The sequence below is a fragment of the Uranotaenia lowii genome, chromosome 3 (assembly GCF_029784155.1).
Source record: "Uranotaenia lowii strain MFRU-FL chromosome 3, ASM2978415v1, whole genome shotgun sequence".
Classification (NCBI taxonomy): Eukaryota; Metazoa; Arthropoda; class Insecta; order Diptera; family Culicidae; genus Uranotaenia; species Uranotaenia lowii.
Genome location: NC_073693.1, coordinates 142958071 through 142972866, shown reverse-complemented (window position 1 = coordinate 142972866; position 14796 = coordinate 142958071). Strand labels below are relative to the sequence as shown.

At 38.9% G+C, this 14796-nt stretch overlaps 3 long non-coding RNA genes across 3 annotated transcripts; all 3 read left to right on the top strand.

Moving 5' to 3' along the window:
* The first annotated feature begins 1399 nt into the window (after positions 1 to 1399).
* On the top strand, positions 1400 to 1941 carry LOC129751852 (uncharacterized). The gene is made up of 2 exons (XR_008738807.1): positions 1400 to 1601; positions 1695 to 1941. It is a non-coding gene; the product is annotated as an uncharacterized LOC129751852 (long non-coding RNA).
* Positions 1942 to 2870: 929 nt separating this feature from the next.
* Positions 2871 to 3413, top strand: LOC129751851 (uncharacterized). The gene is made up of 2 exons (XR_008738806.1): positions 2871 to 3072; positions 3167 to 3413. It is a non-coding gene; the product is annotated as an uncharacterized LOC129751851 (long non-coding RNA).
* Positions 3414 to 9246: 5833 nt separating this feature from the next.
* LOC129756076 (uncharacterized) lies at positions 9247 to 11014 on the top strand. Its single transcript, XR_008739388.1, has 3 exons — positions 9247 to 9568; positions 9634 to 9778; positions 9837 to 11014. It is a non-coding gene; the product is annotated as an uncharacterized LOC129756076 (long non-coding RNA).
* Positions 11015 to 14796: the final 3782 nt, after the last annotated feature.

Genomic DNA, 14796 nt, shown 5'->3' with positions numbered 1-14796 from the left:
AATTCGAACTTCAGAAACGGTTGAAATTCAAACATTCATTTTGATTGAAAAATAACAAATATTGGAGTTCTTCTAGAAATCCCAGAAAATGTTTCAATAAAAGTCATTTTTGGTTATAAAAATATGAGCGTGTGTAATATTAAACTTTACTTCGACAACATTAAAAACGAAAAATGAACGTTTGTGTGGAAAAGTGATGGTATTTGGAAAGGTGAACGAATGGTATGCACGATTAACTTAAAATTTTCTTGAATCGTCAAAATTATACCGAACCGTTACCCATAGCGTCCATGTCTTCTGTCAAACCCACGTCAAAAATGGCTGAAATGCGAATCAAAGATGCCAGATGATTTTGCAAGAAATCAGTACACATTTATTAAATCTTTAATTTTTTTTCATATACTTTTACAACTGTTTAGAATAGATCTATATTAGAAAAAAAAGAAGTTTCTTTTTTCTTCATCGCCTACATGCAGCCAGATGGTTTTGTACACAAAATTAGTACAGATTGATGAAAACAGTTTTATTTTTATATTCTGATACTGCTCAAGAGTAGTTTCAATGACAATGATTGAACTTGGATGCTACATATTACATCACACTAAAAGAGGTTCCGCACTTGATTTACAAAATGCTTTAAACAAACGCTTTAATGACATTATTCAAGATAATTATAATATGAAAGTTTCTTTGCGAATTAATGGACTTAATTAAAATTTGTTACATGCTTGTTAAAAAGCCTTATGCGGTACATTCCATGAAACATCAATTGCAGTAAATGCCATTCTCTACATAATCCACATTATTCCACATTTTATTTAGTATATCATATGTAAATAAAACAACGAGTCAAAAGGAATCATATTGGAAGGTAACCCTGCTGGGGCTGAATAAATGGCTTATATTTTGTACAAGCAGCACCATACACCATGCCACAGAGAGTCGTTTGTACAACATATTTCGATCCCGAACGATTTTATTCAAACCGTTTGCGCGGTCATTCAAGCAGTGCCATACACGACGCAAATCGTGTTCACAGCGACAAAATTTCATCGAATTACATCGCATTTGTACAAATGTTGTGTAGTCAGTGGCCCGCTTTAGGGGTAGAGCTTAAAGTTTCGATGGTGTAAAAACAACAATTACTACTGTTTTCGCCAGCAATCGTTTTTTAAGACGAATACGAGAACTATGGTTATTTTTTAATTTAGGCTAGAAAACATGCAATCAGGTGACATAAAATCATCGATTTTGTGTAATAGTTTTGCTAATGAATGATGAATGAATTTATTATAATTTACGACGAAACAACATTTAATTTAGTTGACTTAAATGTTTAACATTTTCTAAATTGTTTAAGTTCAGTGCATTTGGCATCCCTGGTCGTTTTTGTCCGGTTGTTTATTTCTTGCGCCGAAAATTTGGAAGCTCGTCGCGTTTTGTTTTTAAAACTTATCTTTACGGTTATTTACTGGATTCGGTTTCGGGACTCCCGGTGTTGTGATGCCCACCCGTTCCGAGCAGGGCTTATTCAGTTGCGGCAGCATGATACAACACCGGGAATTGGATTTTCTGCTTACTGAAATTCGTGCGCTTTTCAGGTAGGTGAAAATTTGTGTTTTGTTCTTCTTATTGCTCAATTTAAAAAAAAAACTAAATGCACCTTCTAATAAATAATTTTATTTCTATTCTAGCGCCTGAATTTCATCTCCCACAAATAAGGCAGCGGTTTCCGTACAGCAGCAACGTTATGTTGCGTGAGAACGGCGCACTCGATTAGGTTATTTCCAGGGTCCTGGTCCGCCGGCTAAACCGTTCACCAGACTTTCGGTGGCTTCCCTGCATGCCGTAGCCCTGGAGCTACGGAAAATTTTGGTGTACAGTTTCGCTTTTCACCCCTGTGTAAGTATCTAATAAAATTTCAATGAAGATGAGTTGAAAGATTGAATTTATAAAATAATGAAAATCCGAAAATCCCCAAAATATTTTCATCTATGTGTGGGTGAGGGTAGAAAAAAGCTTTGAGGTTATCGTCTCTTAGCAGTTTTACGATAGAATCTTATAGTTTTTTTCAATGTTTATGTTATATGAGGCCATCGAAAATACAGTAATCTTAATTCAAACGGTTCGTATACCTATTTCCGTAACAGTTCGGTTAACGATATGATAAATCGTTTAAAATATGCCTACACATGTTCATTCTAGAAACAGTTCAATGCGCTGAAAACGTTATTCATAAGCGTTTTATAAACCATACCCTAACTGTTCCTAGAACAGTGTCTCCATATATAGGTTTTAATAGTTTTAAACAGTAACATAACTTAACGCCATATTCAACAGACCGTCGTTTTGGAATTCAAGATAAGTGCAATGTTTTTTATTGTTTCAGATATCATTTTCTAAACGTTTTTTTACGCTGTCTCTAATCGTTTTATAACTACTACAGGAACCGTTATGTAACAATATTTTCGTATTCGGGGTGCCATACACGACGCAAATCGTGTTCACAGCGACAAAATTTCATCGAATTACATCGCATTTGTACAAATGTTGTGTAGTCAGTGGCCCGCTTTAGGGGTAGAGCTTAAAGTTTCGATGGTGTAAAAACAACAATTACTACTGTTTTCGCCAGCAATCGTTTTTTAAGACGAATACGAGAACTATGGTTATTTTTTAATTTAGGCTAGAAAACATGCAATCAGGTGACATAAAATCATCGATTTTGTGTAATAGTTTTGCTAATGAATGATGAATGAATTTATTATAATTTACGACGAAACAACATTTAATTTAGTTGACTTAAATGTTTAACATTTTCTAAATTGTTTAAGTTCAGTGCATTTGGCATCCCTGGTCGTTTTTGTCCGGTTGTTTATTTCTTGCGCCGAAAATTTGGAAGCTCGTCGCGTTTTGTTTTTAAAACTTATCTTTACGGTTATTTACTGGATTCGGTTTCGGGACTCCCGGTGTTGTGATGCCCACCCGTTCCGAGCAGGGCTTATTCAGTTGCGGCAGCATGATACAACACCGGGAATTGGATTTTCTGCTTACTGAAATTCGTGCGCTTTTCAGGTAGGTGAAAATTTGTGTTTTGTTCTTCTTATTGCTCAATTTAAAAAAAAAAACTAAATGCACCTTCTAATAAATAATTTTATTTCTATTCTAGCGCCTGAATTTCATCTCCCACAAATAAGGCAGCGGTTTCCGTACAGCAGCAACGTTATGTTGCGTGAGAACGGCGCACTCGATTAGGTTATTTCCAGGGTCCTGGTCCGCCGGCTAAACCGTTCACCAGACTTTCGGTGGCTTCCCTGCATGCCGTAGCCCTGGAGCTACGGAAAATTTTGGTGTACAGTTTCGCTTTTCACCCCTGTGTAAGTATCTAATAAAATTTCAATGAAGATGAGTTGAAAGATTGAATTTATAAAATAATGAAAATCCGAAAATCCCCAAAATATTTTCATCTATGTGTGGGTGAGGGTAGAAAAAAGCTTTGAGGTTATCGTCTCTTAGCAGTTTTACGATAGAATCTTATAGTTTTTTTCAATGTTTATGTTATATGAGGCCATCGAAAATACAGTAATCTTAATTCAAACGGTTCGTATACCTATTTCCGTAACAGTTCGGTTAACGGTATGATAAATCGTTTAAAATATGCCTACACATGTTCATTCTAGAAACAGTTCAATGCGCTGAAAACGTTATTCATAAGCGTTTTATAAACCATACCCTAACTGTTCCTAGAACAGTGTCTCCATATATAGGTTTTAATAGTTTTAAACAGTAACATAACTTAACGCCATATTCAACAGACCGTCGTTTTGGAATTCAAGATAAGTGCAATGTTTTTTATTGTTTCAGATATCATTTTCTAAACGTTTTTTTACGCTGTCTCTAATCGTTTTATAACTACTACAGGAACCGTTATGTAACAATATTTTCGTATTCGGGAAGGCGTTAAACCAGCGTGCAGCTGGTGGTAAGAGGTGTGTTCAACGAAACCCAATCGAAATCAATTGAAATGGATTGACAGTTGATCAGCTGTTTTTCCAATTGACTTCGATCGATTTCTATTAGGCTGTTGATTGAACAGCCATTCACTAATACACGCAGAAAAAGAATGGGGTATAGTTTCAACAAAACGTTTTGTTATTTTATTTTGTATTTTAAAAGCAGATTTTTGAACAGCTTTCACAAAAATTTGGAATATAAATAATCGAAGAATTTTGTTATTTTTACACACTCATTTTTTATTACATGCATTCAAATTTTGGTTTAGTTTGAAACCAATATTGGTTTTATGCGATGAACATGTAACTAAAAAACGATCAGTCGAAAAAAGAAAAAAAATTAATGAGTTTTCAGCATCGTCCGAACAACAACAGTCACAAGAGGTCACCGTCACAGTAACACTGCTGCCCGTACAGTGCTATAAGGCCGGAATAGGATGGACGTAAGCCCGGGTCCTCAGTGCCTCGTTCTAATGAACAAATTAGACACGGTGCAGGTGCCACCCATCCTGAAGACGGTAAGGACCCGAAAAAGAACATCAAGGGCCGGTAGGGCATCATTCCGGCCAAGACGAAGCTTGCCATCGTGCCTACTCCAGTCATGCAACAGTTATGCAGCAGTCGGAGATGGTCGATTACTGCAGCATCCGGAAGCAGAAAGTGATTAAAAGTGCGAGTCGGGCTCTTTATCCTGCATCAAGAAAAAACGGAAGCAGTCTCCAATGCCGGCCGGAATTCCGGAATGGTAATTGTTTTAATGTTCCATTAGTGTTTAAAGAAATATGCGAATAAAGAAAATATATCATAAATGTTTTTTTTTAGATTGTATTAATAAATCCGAAAATTCCTCAGACCAACATATTTTTAAATTTAAAGCAAAAACAAAATAGTTCCAGCACAAAGTTTTCTCATTTTGAACCCCCTAATGAAACATTTTTCCAAAAATAAAATTTTTGTAGTTCTCAAATCAATTCTATTTTATTGTTTTGACAGAAATTTCGATTCATTTTTGAAAAAGGTGTATTTTTGTTTCAATCAAACGATAAGTTTAAATCGAATCGATATTTTTTGTCAGTGTTATCAAAAATATATTTGTGCATTTTCCCAACCAAAATTTTTATTATTTTTGGCCGAAATCTTATTATTTTTAAAATATATTTTTCTGCGTGTACTAACGCACTGGCGCAGTGTTTTCAGATGTAATTTTCTTTATCAGCTTCGTTGAGAATTCGAAAAGGCGGTTTATATACTCAAGGCAAATTGTAATGAATCCATCATTTTGGCCATATCTCAACAGCAATTCTTTCCCGTATACAAGCTGTCCGAAAAATTTCAGATTAGAAAGTTTGTTGTTCAACTCGAACTATATTAGAATACTAAAAAGGAATTTGTTTAGAATAATGAGCAATTTTGAGGGAAAAGAAAAGCACAAAAGCGAAAAATTGCTGCTATAGGAAAATAATTATTATTTTTAAAACATACCATCATGAGATTATGAAATAAAATACAGAGGATCGATAAATTTTATATTTTATTTAACATTTTATCGTATTTCACAACATAGAACAAATTTCACTTCCTATTTATTCACATAGTACCCGCATAATTAAAAACAGTTGGGGATATAGTACTAACTATTAACTTAATATATTGGTAGCAGTACCAGTATGAAATATCTTCCAAGTATCATTTCATTATACATGTTCAAAATTTTATTACCTCAATAAATTATGACAGGATCGTATCAGTGACAGTGACAATATGATATATGATTTAGTAAGTATAGTATAATAAGAGAATAAAAATTTGCAACCTTTGAATATTGTCTCTGGACCTTATCCAGGACTCTAAGGGCAGAAACACAGTGCACGCGAGCGAGCGAGCGAGCGATTCGCGCGAAGAATCGCGCCTCATTTGAACACGTTGAAAACTGTGAGACCGCCCGAATAGAATTGCACCGTGAAAAAACCATGAGTTCCATATTCACAGACCGCAATTTAAATGGTTTACACAATGATTATCATCGTCCTCAATACCGTGAATGCACGTTGGAATTCATAGTTTTCGACCATACATTTCATAGTTTTGACGAAAATAACCATGAAAAAGGGGTATTGTTATGCAGCGTGACCATGAAAAAAATTGCGATTTTCCATACATTCGGAAGCCAAAAAATATAAAGTTCATGGTTATAACAGCTTCCAGTTTTTCAAAGTAAAACCATGAAAATACGACGATTTACATTGTTTACCCACTGAAATAAAAATCTTTGCTTATGGGGGGATTTTTTTATTTGTTTTTGGTTGTCATCATTTTGTACATTAATTTTATTAAAATTTAAAACTTATTACTTACTTTGAAGTCATTTATTTTAAGAAAGGATTTAAAAAACACTGATACACGCAAACTTTTTTTTCATCTTTCTTGATTGTCGGCGGCAAGGCGGTCCGCATCCTGTGCAATCATTCACCACATCTTATAGTCCCAGCACCGGATGTACGAGAGCATAAGCTTGGTTTGTGCTCCGGACTTATGTCCGGTCCCAGTCAGCCACATTAAGAGGGCCACGTCTGAAACCCCGAAGCCAACGGTAAAAATTTTCTATCCTTAGATTCTGAAAAGAAGCAATTTTCAATTAGTTTTTTTGTTTAATATGGTTACCAAAATCACTTACCATCATTACCAGCGTTTGTGCCATCGTCTTCCGGTTCAATCTCGACTACTTATTATGCAGCACAAGTAAAAACTTGTCGGGATAAGCTGCTTGCAATCGCGCGAAAATAAAACACCAAAAATCGACCGAGAAAATGGCGTCCGTTGATGAAAATTTTTCTCTACACGAAAAAATTAAAATAGGTAAAAAGAGCAAAAATTTACTAATGTTGATTTTGGTTTGGATTATGATGTAACCATGAATATCGCTGTTACATTTAAATTCACAATAAAATTACAGTGACACCATGCTTTTGATATTTTCGTCAACTATGAAATATTTTGAATTAACAATATACTTCATAGTGACTTTAAAAATTATGGTGCTTTCAGAATTAAAAACCATTGATAAATATTTAGATTCCACGATGAAGTTGATTGTTAAATTGAAAATCATTGTTCGTTTATATTAATACCATGGTCTTTGCTATTCGGGCGTTCACAGTGCAAGCGACGCGATTCGTACTACTCGCGCGAAATACCATTCGGAAAATTATCCGTCGCAGCAGTCGCGTGAATACTTTGTTTTGGTTCACCCAAACTTCATATGAACCTGCACTGAGATTATTTATTGGCAGTTTTATTTGAAAATATATCGCGTTATTTTTAAATAATAAAAAAAAAACGATTTTCCTCGACTAACTTTTTAAATAAATTCGAAGCAGAGGTCAATTTCAATTATGACAAAGTTTTTCCAGCAAATACCTGTCGTTTGTCCAGTATATGGACGAAATGGTGACCAGCAAATTCTGAAGAGAAATTCGTATTATTCTGCGGCACGGTGAATTTGAAATTTTTTTTTGTTTCGATTATAGTCGTTTTACCATCTTTATGGCATTCGCGACTTTATCAACGTTACAGTTGGCGGATCGTTATTGAAAAACTTATCCGGTACAACTGTGTTCGATGTTTACTCTTGGGCTCGAACTCGCGGACATCGGCTCAGGAGACAACAGACTTGCCAACTGAGCTATATCACAAGGCCGTGTAGGTGAATTTGAAATGATGAATGCTATTTGTGCTGTAAAAAACACATGACTTCGGAGGAAAATTTAAACATTGTGAATTTATTTTTTTCGCCAAGCTGCATAAGATGCATATTCCATATACCGGCGCGCGTTTTTTTTTCTCTAATTATTTGAAACCTTTGGAGATTCCGATGACAAATTGCGTGGTCATCAGGTCTCGCACGATCCAATTTTTTTTCATTCCATTTTTAATTGCTTGAATAATTTAAGAACGTTAAGTTTTGATGCCAAAATAAATAAGATGGTTTATAAAAAATAATTTTCTTCGAAAAACAATACTTCTTTTCTTTAAGAACAAATAAAATAACTTCTCCTAGAGAAATTGATATATGGATATTGTTTTAAATTTTTAAAATAAGAGTAGATTAGCTGAAAAATATTTGGAGTACTAGCAGCAAAAATGGTTATTTATCATTTCCCTTCATCTTAAATTACTATTATCATTATTATACAGTTCAAAATATGTCGACTGGAAAAGAAACGCAGCTGCCAGATCAAAATCAGTTGCTTGGACTCACAATGAAAACTCCTAGAAAAATTTGTAGCATCCTAACATCTGTAACCAAAGAAAACACTCAACTGCTGAGCATAGAACGTTTACATATATCCAGAAAAAAGTAAATTTTACTTGTTCAATCTGTAACATGAGCAAGGACAACGATAAAATTAAATAATAAATATGACTCTAGAACATATTTATCTTACATTAAAGTGCTTCTGAAATAAAATCTTTGGTGCTTATTCTGCGAGTCACGTGACGTGGATTTGTCGGGTCAACATGATTTGACGTCAGTGAAAGTCGCCGGCGCTGATAGCGATGAAAACTCCGGTTTGTGGATTCGGCAATAAAAATAATTGAATGGTTTTATGACGCTGTTAAAAATTTTAATTGAATGTCACATACGAATTATTTCATAATGATTTAAACAAAAAATAACCTCTAAAAATTATTCTTTCAATTCCCTATAAATTGATTTACATAAATATTATTTTCTTTTCTATCCATAAAGTTTTTTCTCAGTGTAAATCGCATCCCGTTCGTCGCGTGCACTGTGAACGATCCTGAAAAATGTTCGCGCGAAATTCATTTCAGGTTCATTCAAAAATCGCTCGCTCGCTCGCTCGCGTGCACTGTGTTTCTGCCCTAACAGTGTACGACAAAGTTTCCTTATATTTTCTTAGCATTAGACATTAAATTAAAAAAAAAACAACATTGACAACATTGTATGAGTTAGACAAGTCGTTATCATTTCACCTCTTGCGGATAATAACTAATATTGTTATTTTAAGATGTAGTTGTGAGCTTATGCATTTTTTCGCTCTTGGGTTCAGCATCTGCTAATTTTCACTTCACTTCGTTAAAATTTGTGTCGGCAACCCCACGCCAGGTTCGGAACTGAAAACTGTGTTCAAAATGGCTCCGAAAAAAAAGAATCACGCTGAGAAAAACACACAGAACGCGAAAAGTAAGTAAAACTATATTATATTATGTTACATTTAATATTTTTCGTCATTATTCAGATACGATATTCGAGCGAAGTCGCAAACTATTTAGAATTTACCCATTTCCCCATAAACAATAAGAAGCGTGCAATCAAGATTTGAACGAATTCACACACCCCTGGCCAAAGATAAACAAACAAATCAGAAAAGGATTCGGAACGTGAAAAATTGGCATCCGTGGACAGAAAAATAGACGCTTGAAAGTTGGCAACATTTGTGCTGTCAAGTTCTTGCTTCCGTGAGAAGAAGAGTAAAAAAAAAAAGTGGTGGTGGAAAAAACGGCTGCAACTTCCGCGCTGATCGGCTACGCCGAAGGTAAGCCAAATTTATAAAAACAAAACCCCCCGTGATTGAAATTAATCACCGCCCCCACTGAACAGATTTTGCTCCATCAGCAAGCGGCACGATCCCGGCAATACTGGCACTCGAAAGTGCTCAATTCGGCCGCCGAAAAGGAACAAAGCTGCTAGGAGGCAACTCGTGGGCAGGCGATCTCTTCGAGCGTGAGAAGAAGCCGGAAGCAAGGTAAATTGAATTAAAAACCGCTATCCACTGATTGCTTACCCAAGGTCAACCTTCACAGATAACGCTCACCGGAACACCGAGCCAGCACCCGGTTACGGTGTGACCTGTTTGCCAAGCCATTAGCAAACACGAAGAAAAGGGGTCAAAGCGACCTTTTTTTTGTTACGGAAGATATTGTTCCGGGCTTACGTTTATCGGCCAATAGTTTACCGCCATTTGAGGCAGGTTTGAAGCCCGTTCCGGAAAGTCCGGTTTGAGCCTCTTGTTACGGCTTTGAGTGCTAAAGGCCACGTTTTGTGGAAGTTTGTCATTTCTTCGGAACGTTTTCGCAGCGACACACTGGCCAGCTCCTGAATATTATTTGGACCTTGCCACATCAGAGCTTGGTTCGGAAAGTACCGATTTCACCGCATCCTCGGCGGTCAGCGGAAAAGGAAAGTGCACTGTTGGTTTCCCGGAAGGTTTCCCGGAAGTGCGCCTGTGTGGCCCCATCGGCTCGGCGTTCCTTTGGCCTTGATGACCATTAGTGCACGAGGAACAAACGTGGTTCTGCTACGGAAATCGAAGCTCGGCATTGATTGCTGGGTTATTTGTCGTGTGTCGGAGTTGTGCGAGGATCCTGCGAGAAGAAGGAACAGGAAAGGAAGGCAAAGAGTGCTCTGTCCTCATCGACAGCCGAAAGTGCACCCACAGGGCGACCTGCTCTGTCCTCATCGACTGCCGGAAGTGCACTTACAGAGCGTTTCGCGCTGTTCTCATCGCCAGCAGAAAATTGGAACGATTTCAACAACAGTTCAACGGAAGCACGCAGAAAAGTGCAACACATTGGTCGACCGATTGCAGCAAGTGAATAGCGGGTGGTGCGGATCCTGCTGTGCGCCTCAAGCGTGCACCGGGGCAAGGTGCATTCATGCATCTTCCAAGCATCCGTTCCAAGAGAATTTCCGATCAGGTCGGAGTGGAACACACGGGAATCAGTTCGACGGTTCGAGGCGGAGAAAACAGGGACATGAAATTCAACTCGCCACTGCCAACCTGCATGCATCGAAGCCAACGAGATCAACGAAGCAACACAGCACGTAAGTCGCTTTAAATTATTGTTTTTATGGGGGGAAAATAACAAAATGGGTCATCCAAAATTATGCAACCACTATTGATGTTGCTTTGTTTATGTTTGCGAATTTTTATCAGCTTTATCTGGTGGCATCGTCCCCAGTAGTAAAGCCTCCATAATAAATGGCGCCCAACTAAATCGAACCTAATTAGTTGTGCTTGTTCGATAAATTCTAAATGAGCTAGTCACAAATGTCGTTATTATTTGTGTAAATGCTTATAGTTATTATGATTATGATGATTGTTATTATTAATCAGTAATCATCATTATTAGTTGAATATTATTACCGCTCTTTTTCAAAATATCGTATCATTCTTCGTTAGACCATAGTTGTAACACTTAATTACTGGTTGGTTATTGATCCATTCAAAATGAATTCTAAAATAGAATTATTTCACCTCAATGATGAGGAAATTGCATACGAACTGGCCTTGCGCCATGTGACAAATTTGGCTTCTAGCACCAGACGTGCTAAAGTTGTTAAATTGAAGGCACTAGTCCAAGAGGACATATTAAGAGAAACCAATTACGTTAGCTCTGAATACGCGATGTCTCCGGAATCAAATATTGAAGCCTGTCAGATGGCGCTTCAGGAATTGAAAAGTTTTGTAGATTCGGCAATACAGAATGGCAACTCGGAGCAAATGGCTTGCACTCGGTCGAGATTGTTACATTACCGGCAACGTTTGTCAATAATACCTCCGGTCTCTTCGGTAAAAGAAGCGCAGAAGATTTTGAGCGATTTGGTCGAGATGTTAATTTCCGAAATAAACAGTGCTGTCAACAAGGTGGTGCGCAGTGATTCGGGAAACTTAAGTGGCAGATTGAGTGAGCCTAGCAGTGAAATAGCGGAAGGCAGAGATGAAGACGACAATCCTAGCTGGGGTCAAGCGGTTCCAAATCGGCGTAGAGGTGCCACAGGTCAACAAAATCCAGCACGAGAGCAGGTCGAAGGGTTAGCTGGAAGGCAGCAAGCGCAGGAGGACGTCCGGAGTCCAACGAACTTCAACATTGAAGCGGAAGTGGGTTTGAGATCCGTAGACGTTATCGACGAGCTGCGTGTGGATCTTCAACATCGGCAGAGGAGGCAGCGAAATTTGGGTGGCAGTTCTCCACACTCCAGCAGAAGCTTCGGTTATGAGGAGCAGCGAATGGTGAAGGCGATTCACAACTGGCCGTTCAAGTTCCGGGGTGAAAAGGACACGACGTCACTCAACATCTTCCTCGACAGGGTCGAGACGTTTGCCAGATCCGAAGGGCTTAGCGATCGAACTATTCTTGCTTCAGTAAAACACCTTCTTTTGGAAGACGCACTTGATTGGTACTCCAGAGCGTTAGCCCTAGGTCTTCTTCTTTCGTGGTCAGCATTCAAGCGAGAGATTCGTCGTGAGTTCTTGCCGAGTGGATATGCACAAATACTGCGTCAAGAAGCTAGTTTCCGATATCAAGGTCCCGATGAACCTTTTGGCAAATTCTACCGAGACATCTCAACACTATTTCGGTTTATCGAGCCACCGCTTACCGAAGAGGAAATGATGTTCATGGTTAAGAAGAACATGAACATGGAGTACGCTACCATTGTTACAGCACGGCAACCGAGAACACTGGTGGAGTTATTGGATGTATGCAGCAACTTCGATGAAACCAGGCTATTGTTAAGCAGACAGCGCAGGATTCCAATACCCCATACAGCTCTATTAGAACCAAACTTCGCTACACCCGCGCCAGGTCGTGCGCAAGCGACGCAGCATCAACAGCAGCGTTTCAACAGGGTTCACGCAGTGGAAGCCGATAATCAAGAACGAGTGGTAATGGAGCAGCCGACTACGTCCTATCACCAAGCAGAGGAGCACACGACTTCACAAGATTTCGTCGATTGGCAGGAGAAATACGAACAGTTGTACGAGCAAGTTTGTGCCATGAAGCTTCAACTGGAGCGCAGACCGAATCGTTTCGTTACAGGGCTACAGCAGCAAAACTCTCTACAGCGACCGGATCAGCGTCTGCAACCGCCTACAACTTCGGCAGGTCAGAACAACATGATGAATCGGCAAGGCAGTCAAGCGGAGAACTATCGAATACAACATCCGTTGCAACAGCAAGCTAAATGGGCGCCGCGGCAGCAGCAGCAACAACAGCAGCAGCAACAACAGCAGCAGCCTCAACAGCCGCAGCCTCAACAGCAACAGCTTCAACGGCAATTCCAACAGCACTATCAACCACAGCTCCAGAACCAGCAGATTCAGCAAGCAGGCAGCAACATGTACGATCTAGATCCTGTTCAGCATACAGCGTACCGTCCAGCGCTTTGCTGGAACTGCGATGAGGAGGGACATAGGTTTCCGGATTGCACGAAGGCACAGGCAATTCTCTTTTGCTACAGATGCGGTCGAAAAGGTTACACGTTACGCAGCTGTCGTGTTTGTAACAGCGAAGCGGAAAACGCTGCAGCGAGGAAGTGGTAGATGAAGGGCCAGATTCTTCGCAACACATCAATCAACCTTCAATACCTCCCGATTTTCAAAACATCAACTCTATTATAATTAATCCCGGACATGACAATCGTCCACACGCCGTTCTGGACATCTTAGGAAAGAAAATCACAGCTTTGTTGGACAGTGGTGCGAACTGTTCTTTGTTAGGTGGCAGTAAAGCACAGATTGTAGAAGAGCTTGGACTGCGAAAAGAAGCACTGAATGGTGGGATCAAGACAGCGGATGGAACTCCACACAAAATCAATCACTTCACACGTCTACCGATATCATACAATAATCGGAATGAAATTTTACCAGTCCTTCTTGTGCCAAGTCTGCCTGACTGCGCCATCATGGGCATGAACTTTTGGCAAACGTTCGGAGTCAAAGCAGTATGCTGTTCAATGATTACTGAGCAAGAATTTGAAGCAGAGCCGATGAAGGAACTATCGGTAGAACAACGCCAGATACTGAACAAGACAATTAAGCTATTCCCGAAAGCCGAGGAGGGGAAATTGGGAAGAACGGAGCTTTATGAACACCGTATAGATGTGGGCAACGCCACGCCACGCAAGCAGCGATATTATCCAATGTCTCAATCACCCTTATTCTTGTTTACGGCGTATCTGTCGTTCGATCAAACGGATACTTTCGATCGAGTTCGAAAAAGCTATTCTTGTTTTCGTTCGAATGCGATACGTTCGATATTGGTGTTGCCCGATCAAATTCGAAATTTTTGAGCAGCAAGCCACGTCAAAATGACATTTGTTGTCATGTATTTTCCGGGTTTTCGGGTCTCGAAAAATTCATACGTCGGTCAGTGGCGGAAATACTTCCGAAAAAATGGTTTTAGGTCGTGTGCTGAGGGTCGTGCAACTGAGGGACATCGGAAAGCGGGATAAAGTGTTGAAATCAGCAGCCGAGAGACTGAGAGCAGCAGCCGAGAGACAGCTAGCAACTTTCGAATTTTCAGATCTGGTCCGACATCGAATCTGTTCATTCAGGAGCTGTTCGCACCTGTTCGTTTCCGAACGGAAGAAGCTATTCCAATGCCTATCGGTGATGGTGTTTAAAAATCTGATACTACCGTCGGAAGTGCTCCTCCCCGCTGGGTCTCGGTCGTCATCAGGAAGGGATAAATTTGAAAGGCTACAATGTTTACATTCGAATTTTGCTTTGAAATGATGAATAAAAATCTCATTTATTCAATATCAAAATAAATTGTTATTTGAAGTTTTATTATTATAAGCCACATATCAATTTCTGATTCGCCCAACATCGCAAACTTTTTCATTGAACGTCCAAGATTCGCAACATAAAACTTACGCTTTTTTCAACTAATAATAAAATTTGGTCTTTTAAATCTCGTTATTTAGCAGCATACAATTTCGCAGGTTTGAATCCAATCTTATTTCAATCGACTTTTGAAT